The sequence below is a fragment of the Rhinopithecus bieti genome, unplaced genomic scaffold, assembly GCF_001698545.2.
Source record: "Rhinopithecus bieti isolate Rb0 unplaced genomic scaffold, ASM169854v2 scaffold_11964, whole genome shotgun sequence".
NCBI lineage: Eukaryota > Metazoa > Chordata > Mammalia > Primates > Cercopithecidae > Rhinopithecus > Rhinopithecus bieti.
Window position 1 is genome coordinate 9144456 of NW_016807677.1, and position 11923 is coordinate 9156378.

An 11923-nucleotide genomic window follows, 5' to 3' on the forward strand; every position below is an offset into this window, starting at 1 on the left:
TATTATATATGAATTTAATATTATATATAATATTCATATATATAATATATATATGAATTTAAAATCAAACCTGCATGGGCCTCAGATCACCTAGAAAGCATTATAAGAATATATACATCTGGGTTCTAATCTGGATCTACTCAATTTGAATCTCTAGGGTGGAACCTTAGAGAATGTATTGTTCAAAACGCTCTGTGAGTCACTCCGATTCAGCTGGTCTTCTGCAGTTTGGCAATAACAGCCATCAAGTCCATCTCATTTAAAACTCTCATGCTCTACCAACCAAGCTAGCCAGGCATATCAAACACATATCATTGAAGAAGCAGCACATAGTCGTTGTAACTATGATAACGTCTTCATCATTACTGACCTGTCAGAGCACACTAAAGTTTTGCTGTCCTGGATTTTTCTCTGACACTACATATCAGTCGTAATGTGCTATGATCTCATCTGTCAACCAGCACCAAGCCATTGGCTCATGTTTTGCCAACAATGACTGGATTATAATTGAACCTGAGCTTGTAGACCTTGGGCATGATATTCACAATGCTGGAGTCACTGAACTGAAATAAGGGTCACTAGTCTCTTTTGAGAAGTCAGTTACAATGAGATTGACTCAATAGCTTATATGTCCCTATTTTTTAGTAACGGTTTGTAAAATTTTTGGTTTTTGTTAAGGGTAGCCTTGAACGCATTGTGTTGTACAAGTTACCATTAGCACCACCTGTCTTTCCATTAGCTGCTGTAGCCTAATTAGATTTATACCATATCAAGAAATATTCAAAGTGTGCAAATGTCAGAACTTCACTCTATTTAGCCATCCATTGGGAACCAGGGCATAACAAAGTGAATTAGCTCTCTGCCCTTGAAAACCTAAGAACTGTTTTTAGGTAGTAAGTATTAAGTTAGAAATATCGCCCTGAAATATGAACTCCAGGTCTTTCCTGGAAGATGTTGCAACCTTTCCCAGTAATCATCACAAGTGCTAATGCCAGATGCATTATTAACAAAGCATATGCACATGCTGGGAACTTCAGAACTAAGTTTGTCTTGATGATCAAGTGGACTCCAATATGTAAGTGACACAGGCTCTGAACAGCTGCGCTGCATAATTCACCTTCATCTTACAGTTTTGAAAGTGAACATGTTTGCCTCATAATCTATTGCAGATGTGAAGTAATTCCAACTGCTTCAAAGCCCAAGTCTTTCAATACAGTACCTTCTTTATGGGAGTGTACTACACTTAATTTGAGAAAAACAAGTCTAAAATATTTGATTTGTAGAAATACTATAAAATCTCACATATTACATCAATCACACTTTTCAAGACTATATGGAAACTAAGCTTGATAACATCAACCTCTACTCCTGAAGGAGACTGTTTTGTCATTCAGAGTACATATTAGGTGCTTAAAAAATGATGAAGTTCTAAGAATTCTGTAGAACTAAGCAAACTAACCGTTAACTTATTGATTCATGCATTCATTTATCTATCTAATCATTCAAGAACTTTTTAATAAGTACCTTCCGCATGCCAGGCACTAGGATACTGAGAAGTATAATGAAGAAAACATAAAGTAATAGGAAAGAGGGTAACAGGAGGGTTGGGAGGTGTATGCTACTTTAAATAGAAAAGGCCCCTTTGATGAGGCATCATTCTAGCAGAGACCTGAATGAAGTGAGGAAGTAAGTCATGGAAATATCTAGGGAATATGTTCCTGGTAGAGGAAAAAGCAGGTACAAATGTCCTGAGGCAGAAACCTGTTGGAATATTTGAGCAACAGCAAAGAGGACAGGAGAATAAAAGGGGGTAGGAGATATTAGAACATGGGAAATAATTTGAATGTGAGCTTAAAACTGAAGAGAGGCTGTTTACAGGTCTTAGGCAGGGAGTAGCATGGTCTGACTTAGGACCATAGAGGATTGCCGTGACTACTGTGTGGAGTATTGATTCAGTGGGGCTGGGACAGGGGAGAGGTAGATCAGGAGAAGTGTAGAGGCAGAAATTTGTAGCTCCTGTGATCCTTATGCCAGTGTTAAAAATCTACAGCAGATCTTCAAAGACTGGTTATATATTATTGATTTGCTGCTACAGCTGTGTTATCTTCAGAAAAACCCTACATTGCTATAATTCAGTTGTGCAAGTAAGTACTAAAATAAAATGCACCATGTTCTAAAAGCCAGGTTCCCCTGAACTCCTTTAAGAAGGAGAAAGGTTAAAAAACAAATGAAACTGTCTCTTGTTTTTTCCTGCACATGGAGCGTAAATCGTTACTTATCTAGAGTGAGTAGGAAGGTATTATTTATAAAGCAGAGTTGTTACATGTTATTGCACAGGTTGTCCAAGATTTGATTTTATAAGAGATCTTCAAAAAAGTTTTGGGGAAGAAAATAATTCTAAGTTTTGCTGAAATCACAAAATTTTAAGTACATATTTTTTTCTAATACCAAATTGTATGAAAACATAAACATCTGTTTTGTAATGCAGATTCATGCAGCTAATACCCAGAGGTCTGAGATAATAAATTTGGATGCGATCCAAGAATCTCTATTTTTAATCTAATGGACAGAAGTGAATGGTCTGCACATACTTCAGACAATTGTCTATGAATAGTTTTTCTCAATACTAAGCCTTTGGTAAAGTTTGGTAATATATGTTTAATTAAGATAAGGAAGTTCAGGGTTTATATTTCAGGCATTGTAGCATCTAGTCAGACTGTACTTTTCTGGAAACTCCTTTCTTCTCCCCTTCTTATCACATGGTTTTTGAGGGACAGTGGTTTCCTGAAATATTATTTTCTTTCTGCTTCTTCCTCTCATCCCTAGCTAGTGTTGATTGGTCCAAACTGCTGTCTTCACTCAAGCCAGGCCAATCAGAACTGTTCCTTGGGACCAGAAATTCAAGCCTCCTGGTTGAAGCCATCAGACAGAAAATATAAGAGTGTTTTATGGTACATTGGAGAGAACTGATAATCAGTAATAGAAAGGAAGTAGGCTGTGCATGGTGGTCCATGCCTGTAATCCCAATGCTTTGGGAGGCTGAGGTGGGAGAATTGCTTGAGGCCAGGAGTTTGAGACCAGCCTGGGCAACATAGTGAGACCTATGACCAATCAGCTGGTCATGATGGTACGTACCTGTAGTCCTCAGCTACTCGGGAATTAAAACAGAATAAATTAGAAACAAGATTTTCTAAAACTACGTAAATGTGCAAAGGTGTGTTCTCAATAATGAAGAGTAAAATCATAGCTGAAAACATTCTGTGGATACGAGTCTTAAACAAGGTCTTCCTTAACATGGAATTTCTCTTAATAAAGAGCCCATATTAACTCGCTGGGCATTCATCCATCTAGCTCGTGTGCCTTCTTTATTTTCATATCCTTGGAGTCTGGCATATTGTAGACATAGGTGCTTAATAGTTGTAGAAAAAAATGAACAAATGTTCTGTGAATGCCTCTTATTTGCAAGATACCTTTTGGGAGATGTTTATGTAAATTGGCTCACTTCAGTTTCATAATAATCCCACGAATTATTTGTACCCTCAGTTTATCAGAGGGCGAGGCTTAAAGAAGGTGTGATTCTGCCTAAAATCACAAAAATAGTGTGTTAACTTTCCATCTGAGTACATTTTGGGAGTCACACACACAACACATACACACACAACAGTACTAACAAGTAGGCTTATGGCTATCACCTGTCTCATGAGGATCCCTAATTTTAACTGCACAAAGAACGTCAGATCCTATTAATTCTCAGAAATTATCCAGGGACATACTGCTCTAGTCAGCTACTTTCAGACTTAAATTGTGAGAAGACTATAGCAGATGGCTTCTCTATACATGTTAATATAAATGACAAAGCATTTACACTTTGCTATTGTACATGGACTAGCTAAACCTATGAAAGCCCTTGGTACAACCTCAGAGGCTGCATGGATACTATTAGTGCATTCATGGGGTATAGAAGGAAAACTGGATTTGACTGAAGCAGAACCAAGGATAAAGGACATTTCCTCACAGTAGAGTGAAGGTGGTTGGTCCTGTCCCTCCTCTGGATCAAGGATCAAAAATGAGACCATAGCTTGAAAGACAGTGTGCAAGAAAGGTGTTGGCTTTGGAGTCAGAAAGAAGTAAAATTGAATCCTGGCTCTCCTGCTTACTGGCTGTGTGACCATGTGACCATGTCAATTTAATTAAAATTTCTAGCCAAAGACTTAAACTTTCCATTTCCACATGGGGACAATACAGTACTGCCTATTTCACAGGTTTCCTGTGAGGATCAAATAGGTTACCAAAAATACAACATATAGTTAGCATTAATTCTACACAAGAGCATAAATAGAACAATACTTTGATGACACTCCAGGGAAGGAGGACAAGGGAGTGTTTGTGAGTGCTTTCTCACTCCACCTCTGGGTGTACCTGGGATACCACATAATCTCAGCAGACCTCTGGCGACAGATGGGATGAGTTAAGACGGATGTTATACTAGCAAGATAGGAGTCTTATTTGCTGATCGTTTCATGTGTCAATCTCTTGTGAAATACTCAATAAATTCCATGGACTAACAGACAGTGTTTCATACTTCATCTGATCTCCTGAGGTGCCTCTCATGGAGCTTGGCCCTGCACAGGTGCTCAGTAGAATTGTTTGAGTGATTATCAAGGTGTTTTGAATCTCTGGCTTAATTGCCATGTTCTTGAAAGACAACTGAAGCATGGACTAGGACTCTAGTGATCTGATTCTGGTCCTTCCTTTGCTATCTTTTTAGTGGTGTACATTGGGTAAATCACAGCCTCTCTGGGCCTCGGGTGGCTTATTTTCAAATGGATGCTCCAAACAGGACACTGAATCAGGTGTTTTTATTTCGGGAGTGATCATCTATATCTTATACCTCTAAGGTTAACATAGCCCTGTGTAGGAAAATCACTGCATGGACACGAGGTGGGCTCAAATTTCCCCTTTCCTCTGCGCTTCCCCACTAACCTCCAGGGCTGTTTTGGTGTCAGAATCCTAGGAGAGAAATGTGTGTCGTCTTTACTTCAACTTCATTTCACAGCTGAACCAGTGAGCCTTGAGCTCCCTGTTATAGCCAACGCAGCTTTCCCTTTGGGGCAAGAATGCGCTGCTTGGTGCAATGAAGTGCATGGGCTGCTTGCTTGTGGAATCTTCTGTCTGTCAGTCAGGCCTTTGGACAGGAGCTGGAGAGCCGTCAATTCAAGGTTAAAGTCTCTGGCAAGGACGGGCACCCTGGGATTCTTTTTGGCTGCCTGAAAGAAAATCTTCATTTGTTGGCTATTTTCATCTTATTAGGAGTAGCTTTGGGAGGAAAGAACATATTGTCTGTGTAGAGAAGGATATTTTTCTTCTTGTTTGCCAAGGCAAAATGGTATGTATCTAGTTAACCTAAGAAATGCACAGAGCTATTAAGATATTTGGAGGTAAACAATCCTTTGAAAATTAAATTAGCAATATTCATACACAGTAAATAGGACTAGGTATCTAAAGGAGAAATCCTCTGTACAGGTATAAAGAGTTCAATTTTTATTGATTGATCGATTGATTGAGACAGGGTCATTTTCTGGTGCCCAGGCTGGAGTTCAGTGTTGCAGTCATAGCTCACTGCAGCCTCAACCTCCTGGGCCCAAGCAATCCTCCTATCTCAGCCTCAGGAGAATCTGGGACCATAGGCATGTGCCACCTGGCCTGGCTAATTTTTAACTTTGTTTCTGTAGAGATGGAGTCTCCCTATGCTACCTAGGCTGGTCTCCAACTCCTGGGCTCAAGCGTTCCTCTTGCCTCAGCCTCCCATAAGTTACACATTAGTAAGTAGAATCCTAATACGTTACATGTGTCTTACTTGGAGAAAGACTTTGAGAAGTTACAAACATATACATTGCAAAAATGGTAATTGACCCATCATCGGTGAGCCAACAAAATCTGACATCACCAAACTCTACTGATAAATGGCATCTTATGAGAGCTTTGGCCACAGACAACTGGTCTTATCTTCCTAATCGCCTGTGTTACATGCCGTATTATTTAAAATTTCAACAAAACTACAAAAAAGAGTAAGTAATGGCTCTGATTCATAAGAATTATAATATAAATTAGGAAATCCTGCGTATTTTTTTAAAAATTATTTTTATTTTTTGTTTTAGATTTGGGGTACACATGCAGGTTCATTACATGGATATATTGCATAATGGTGAGATTTGGGCTTCTAGTGTACTCATCATCCAAATAGTGACCGTTGTATCCAATAGATACTTTTTCAATTCTCACCCGCTCCCAACCTTCCCCCATTGGAGTCCCCAGTGTCTATGGTTTCCATCTTTATGTACCCATTGTTTAGCTTCCACTTGTAAGTAAGGACATGTAGTTTTTGATTTTCTGTTTCTGAGTTATTTCATTTAGGATAATGGCCTCTGGCTCCCTCCTTGTTGCTGCAAAGGACTTAACTTCATTTTTTTAAATGGCTGCATAGTATTCCATGGTGATATATACCACGTTTTCTTTATCCAGTCAACTGTTGAGGGACATCTAGGTTGACTATGATTTTCCTATTGTAAACAGGATCCTGAACATTTTGATTCTAGTAGAGTTCATAGAATCAAATGCTGATGACAGATTGTTAACATCCAAAAATCTTATTCATCTTTAGCTATTTCCTAAGCAAAGTGAAAAGGAATGGCAATACTTGCACGTTTCTGATAAAAGATACTATATTAGGAGATCAGGAACTTCAACTTTTAGAAAAGACAATGTATATTTTTGATGCGGTATCTGGCAATCTAATGAGTTTTTAGATACCTTTACCCATGAGGTTCTATCCCAGGGATGGTAAATTTCTGACAGATGATCCTTTTGTAGTCATTGCATCAAAGCATTTTTTTCCTGTTGAGCCTAGGTGTGACCTCGGAATCTTCTTCAGCACACTTGAATCTGCCATTGTTGGTTGATTGTCATTTATATATAAGATGAAACTTATTTACCGTCTCTGATAAAGCACAACATGTTCTTGCATTTTTATTTAAGCTATGGTTACTTGAATATTTAGTTATTTACAATGGAATTGTGAGCAGATGGCAGCCTACGAGTTATCCACTTATCCTGTGTGAGAGGAAGTAAGATCTTGCCTACAGATTGTTCCTCATGGGAGGTATTATGATCAATGCCTAGACACTTTCCATTTTTCAATTTTATGAATGACCTCCTTGCAGAATGTCAATGCAGCGCTTATGTGTTATGGGGTGTCAAATCAATTAGAACAAGTCAAAGAGATCTGTGAACAGACACTAATTTGCTGACATTTTAATGACTTTTGAAAAATTGACTTAAATTTAACAGCAAGGTCACTAACACAAAATGACTTTTCTTTTCCTTGTTAAAAGAATAAAATCTGAGTATTGCATAAAAGTAATTTCAGAAGGTCTAGGATTTTGGAAAACTTTCTTAGGGCCTTTTGACAGACATATGTGTTGACAGGTAGGCATATTTAATTATATCTGTTGTATTTCTCCTCCAGATTTTAAAACACTAGGAAAACCACTGGGTCAGGTATGAAGCCAATGCCTCCATAGAACCAGAAGTTTCATTTCTGCTCAGTTACCTGACTATAAAAATTTTCTCTGGAGTAATATGTGAGACCCATTTTAACCTAGATGACTTTTGTATCAGTTCATTCTCATGCTGCTTTGAAGAACTGTCTGAGATTGGGTAATTTATTAAGGAAAGATGTTTAATTGACTCACAGTTCCACACTGCTGGGGAGGCCCAGGAAACTTACCACCATAGTGGAAAGCAAAGGAGAAGCAGGCACCTTTTTTCATAGGGCAGCAGGAACAGTGAGTGCAAGCAGGAGAAATGCCAGATGCTTATAAAACCATCAGATCTCATGAGACTCACTCATTATGAGGACAGCATGGAGAAAACTGCCTCCATGATTCAATTCCCTCCACCTGGTCCCACCCTTGAACTGTAGTGATTATGGGGATTGCAATTCAAGGTGCGATTTGGGTTGGGACACAGAGCCAAATCCTATCAACTTGTGTCTGTTTATTGTTCCGTATTGGAGTCAATGAATTAATAAAATCATTTCTAGGTAAAGTATCTGTAGAAATCAGTCATGGAGAACATGTATGGTCATATCCCATGAGATTGAGATTATATTGCTAAATACTACAGTTAAGTCTGATTCTACTAAAATAGCATAAGGTGCCAATCGTGTTCAATTTTTCCCCCACTTTCAATATATGATAATTAAAAAGATAAGATTTTATTCTGAATGATGACTGCCTCAATGCAGTTATTCTAGTTCCAATGGCTGAATAGATGCTGCTTTACAAATATAGACAAGAGAGAATCAAATCCACCAACCTTTCAGCCACAGATTAGTAGTTTGTATTTGTAATTAATTTAGATCTTATTCAAATTCTCAGATTACTACAATCTTGTAATAGTTTTGTTTAATTCTAGACAAAGCTTTGTATCAGTATGAGGTAGTATAAAATATATTTCCTTTTAGGAAAAATTTAGCTTGCCAGGGTTATGTCTGTTCCTGTGGAATAATTACCCCAATTTCTTATATTCTGGGAAAAGTCATGCTAAGCAAATGGCTACATAGCACTATTTCATTGGATAACTAGTCTAAAAATATATTTTAGAGTTTATTTTACCTTTCAAAACTTTTCTGGAGCCTATAGGAAAAAAAATCCAAGAAGCCATGTTTAATTTTATTAGTTTATTTGGATAACTTCTAAACATTAATCCTTAACTCTTAGATCAGGAGAATCCTAGTCTTTTTGTCTGTATGCCTTCAAATCTAAATTCATTTAGTCCTTCCTCATTACTCTAGGCGAAATGATCTAAATGCTAACCCTTTGTTGTCAACTGTTGATTTATCTACATATCAACATGGGCTTTCCTACCTCCATATCTCTACCAAAATACCCATCTCTGACCTGGGCTTCAACTCCAGCAGTAGCAATGGCTGCATGAGTGAATGGTGTATTGAACACTCTACAAATGATGGTGGTGAGAGGAATACATGAGGAATAAAGTTGGATTTTTTGTCATTAAGAAATTCCCATCTTTTAAGGAGACAACATATAAATAGAATTTACTTACTGCCTGCAAAACCACACACATGTGCACAGATGAACACACACACTTACAATAAAAATTTAAAGCCTAGCTGAGCATATATATCTGAGTATGAAGATGAATATCAATCTTTACTTTTAGATGCCAGACAAATTTTATAGTTTTACATGCACACACACACTCTGATAGTGTCTCTCTCTTTGCAAAAATTACAAGGATTAAGCTGCCAGTTGCCACAGTGAGATCCTTCATTATAATTATTTCATTAACTTTACATGATGTACAACAATAAGTTTATCTGTGTATTGTTAAGTATTTTTATAATTAAAACTCCATCAGACTTGTCAGAATAAATGAACAGAACTCATTCTCCCTTACATAAGATCCTTTGTTTTTAATTTTAATTTTTTTTGTTTCTTGCACTTTTACTGAAACACTGCTTCACAACCTAGAGTGAAGATAGTCCAACTTAGTTTCTGGCACAAAATTCACACTGAATATTTGACAAATGACATAAAACAAAACCCCCAATATGCCTGATACTTTATTGATGATCCTGGGTGAGATGAAGCACTGTATTCCACCTTCTCCATTTCCTTGTGGTGGTCTCATAATTTCAACTAGAAGTTGGAGGAGAAATGGAGACCAAGCTAATGAGAGTCCCATAAGTGAAAAGGAATGACCAGGGAACACACTCCAAAATAACTGAGGTTTCCAGCTTCCTGGGGATTGATATGTTGGGAAATCACACAACTAAAAGATGCTTGAGTATACTGTAAAGCTTGACTAAGCTCACCTTAATCATTATACCATGCAAATACAGGAATAAAAATGCCATTGTTCAACTATACTGATCTCTGACATGTATCTTGTCTCTTCTCTTAATTACATTTATATTTTCACTGAATGTTCTTTGAAAATCCATTTGTGCCTTAATAGTGAAACTTAATTTGTGCAATTGAATTGTCATGAAAACATTACTGCTTCTTTCTCTTTGCCTCACTGTTATAGACTCTTGGGATGAAAATAAATAGCAAATGGCATTAAAAGCTGTGGTTAAGGGAAAAAATCTGAGTTCTCATCCATTTACTGCCATTAACCAGCTAGAGATATTGGATGAGTCACTTCTTTAACTCCTCCTCCCTTCTTTTTAATTATATTTTATTACCAGTTTTCAAGACTTTTCCTACTTCAATTATCTTTTCTCTCAAACGTAATCAATCCCTATGTCTCCATGGGGTCATTCCTATATGTTTGGATATTTCCCATCTTAATTTAAAAAAATGAAATGGAAACTTACCATGTCATCATATCCGTCTAGTCAACATCCCTCCATCGAAACTGCTAGTAAAAACTGTCCATATAACTTATTTCCCTTTTTCTTTTCTAATATAGCTTCTGTATTTATTATGCCACCAAAACCACATCAATGAGTACCATAGCAACCATTATGTTGCCAAATGCAACAGATACTTTTCTAGACTGATAAACCACTTTGCTGTGAAACATTTTCCTATTTGGCCATTCTAGCATCACACTCTTGTAATTTCCTCTTACCAGTAGGCCATCCCTTGTCAGTTTCCATTGCTAGCTTCTCCCTTACACCTGAACTCCCTCTCTAGATAATCCCACCCCTTTCCATGGCTATGTGAACACTTGGACCCTGGTTCCTACTCTTTCCCAAGAGCCTCTTTCACAAGTCTTTGAAATATCAACAGATTTTTTTTTTTTTCCTGTGGAGCCAAACTGTAAGTCAACACAGTTTCCAGCCCCACCAATAGTGGATCATTGCAACTTCCAGTACGTTGAGTTCTCAGCTGCAGAGGTGGCAACATTAAGTAGTGAAGTGTGCAGACTCTGTTTCTCCTGTTATATTGTGAGATTCTTAAGAGCAGGTATAGTTTTTCCATCTTCTGTATTTTTGCCCCTACCCCTTACATTCCAGCACCTAGATGAGTACCCAAGAGGTGTTCACAATATGTTGACTTATTTGTAAGTGAACAATTCATGAGTGCCATGGTTGAGAAGACATTTTCTCTGCAGGCTGTGATGAAAAACATTGCACTTATTCAAAAGGTTCAAGTAGCACTAAGGACGGTAGAGAGACACAATGGTTAATAAGCAAGCAAACATTTGATTTTTTAAAATATAGAAAATAGAATTAGAGAGGCTGTTAGTACAGTGTTACTTTTCAGTGAAAAATATTCTTGGGGCTCCAGAATGTAGCATGAATGTAGCAAGAATGAAGAGAATTTGTGCTGCATAGCCATTTTAAAAATAATACATTTGAAGCTAGAAAATATTAGCATTTAGCATTACATTAATACATTTAACCTCTATGGCATTAAACAGTTCTATATAGTTATAATGTTTTCTAGCTTCAAATTTATTCTTTTAAAAATGGCTATCCAGCACATTTTCTTCATTCTTCTTTAGAACTGTCACAACATTCTTCAAGGATCTGAGAAACTGTGTCCCCAGTGGGTGAAGAGACACCTAAATAAAGATGCACATTGGGCCATGGTTGTAATTTGTTTGGTATCAATGGGGATAGCGTGTGCTAAAGAAATGCAGGCTAATATTATGACACAAAACTGAGCTGTATGATGTCGCGTTCAGCACTTGGCACCAGGAGAGTTTGATCTGATCTGAAGTGTGAATAGGATTGGTGAAAGAGTGTTGTGTGCTTTTGCTGAGTTTAGGATGGTGTCATTTGTGCTTCAGGAGAAGAGTTTAGACATTCTGTCCTGATGAATGTAATCAAGTCTTTATTTCATGGTTTCTGTTAACTCTAATACGTACAGGTTCATATTTGTTGATG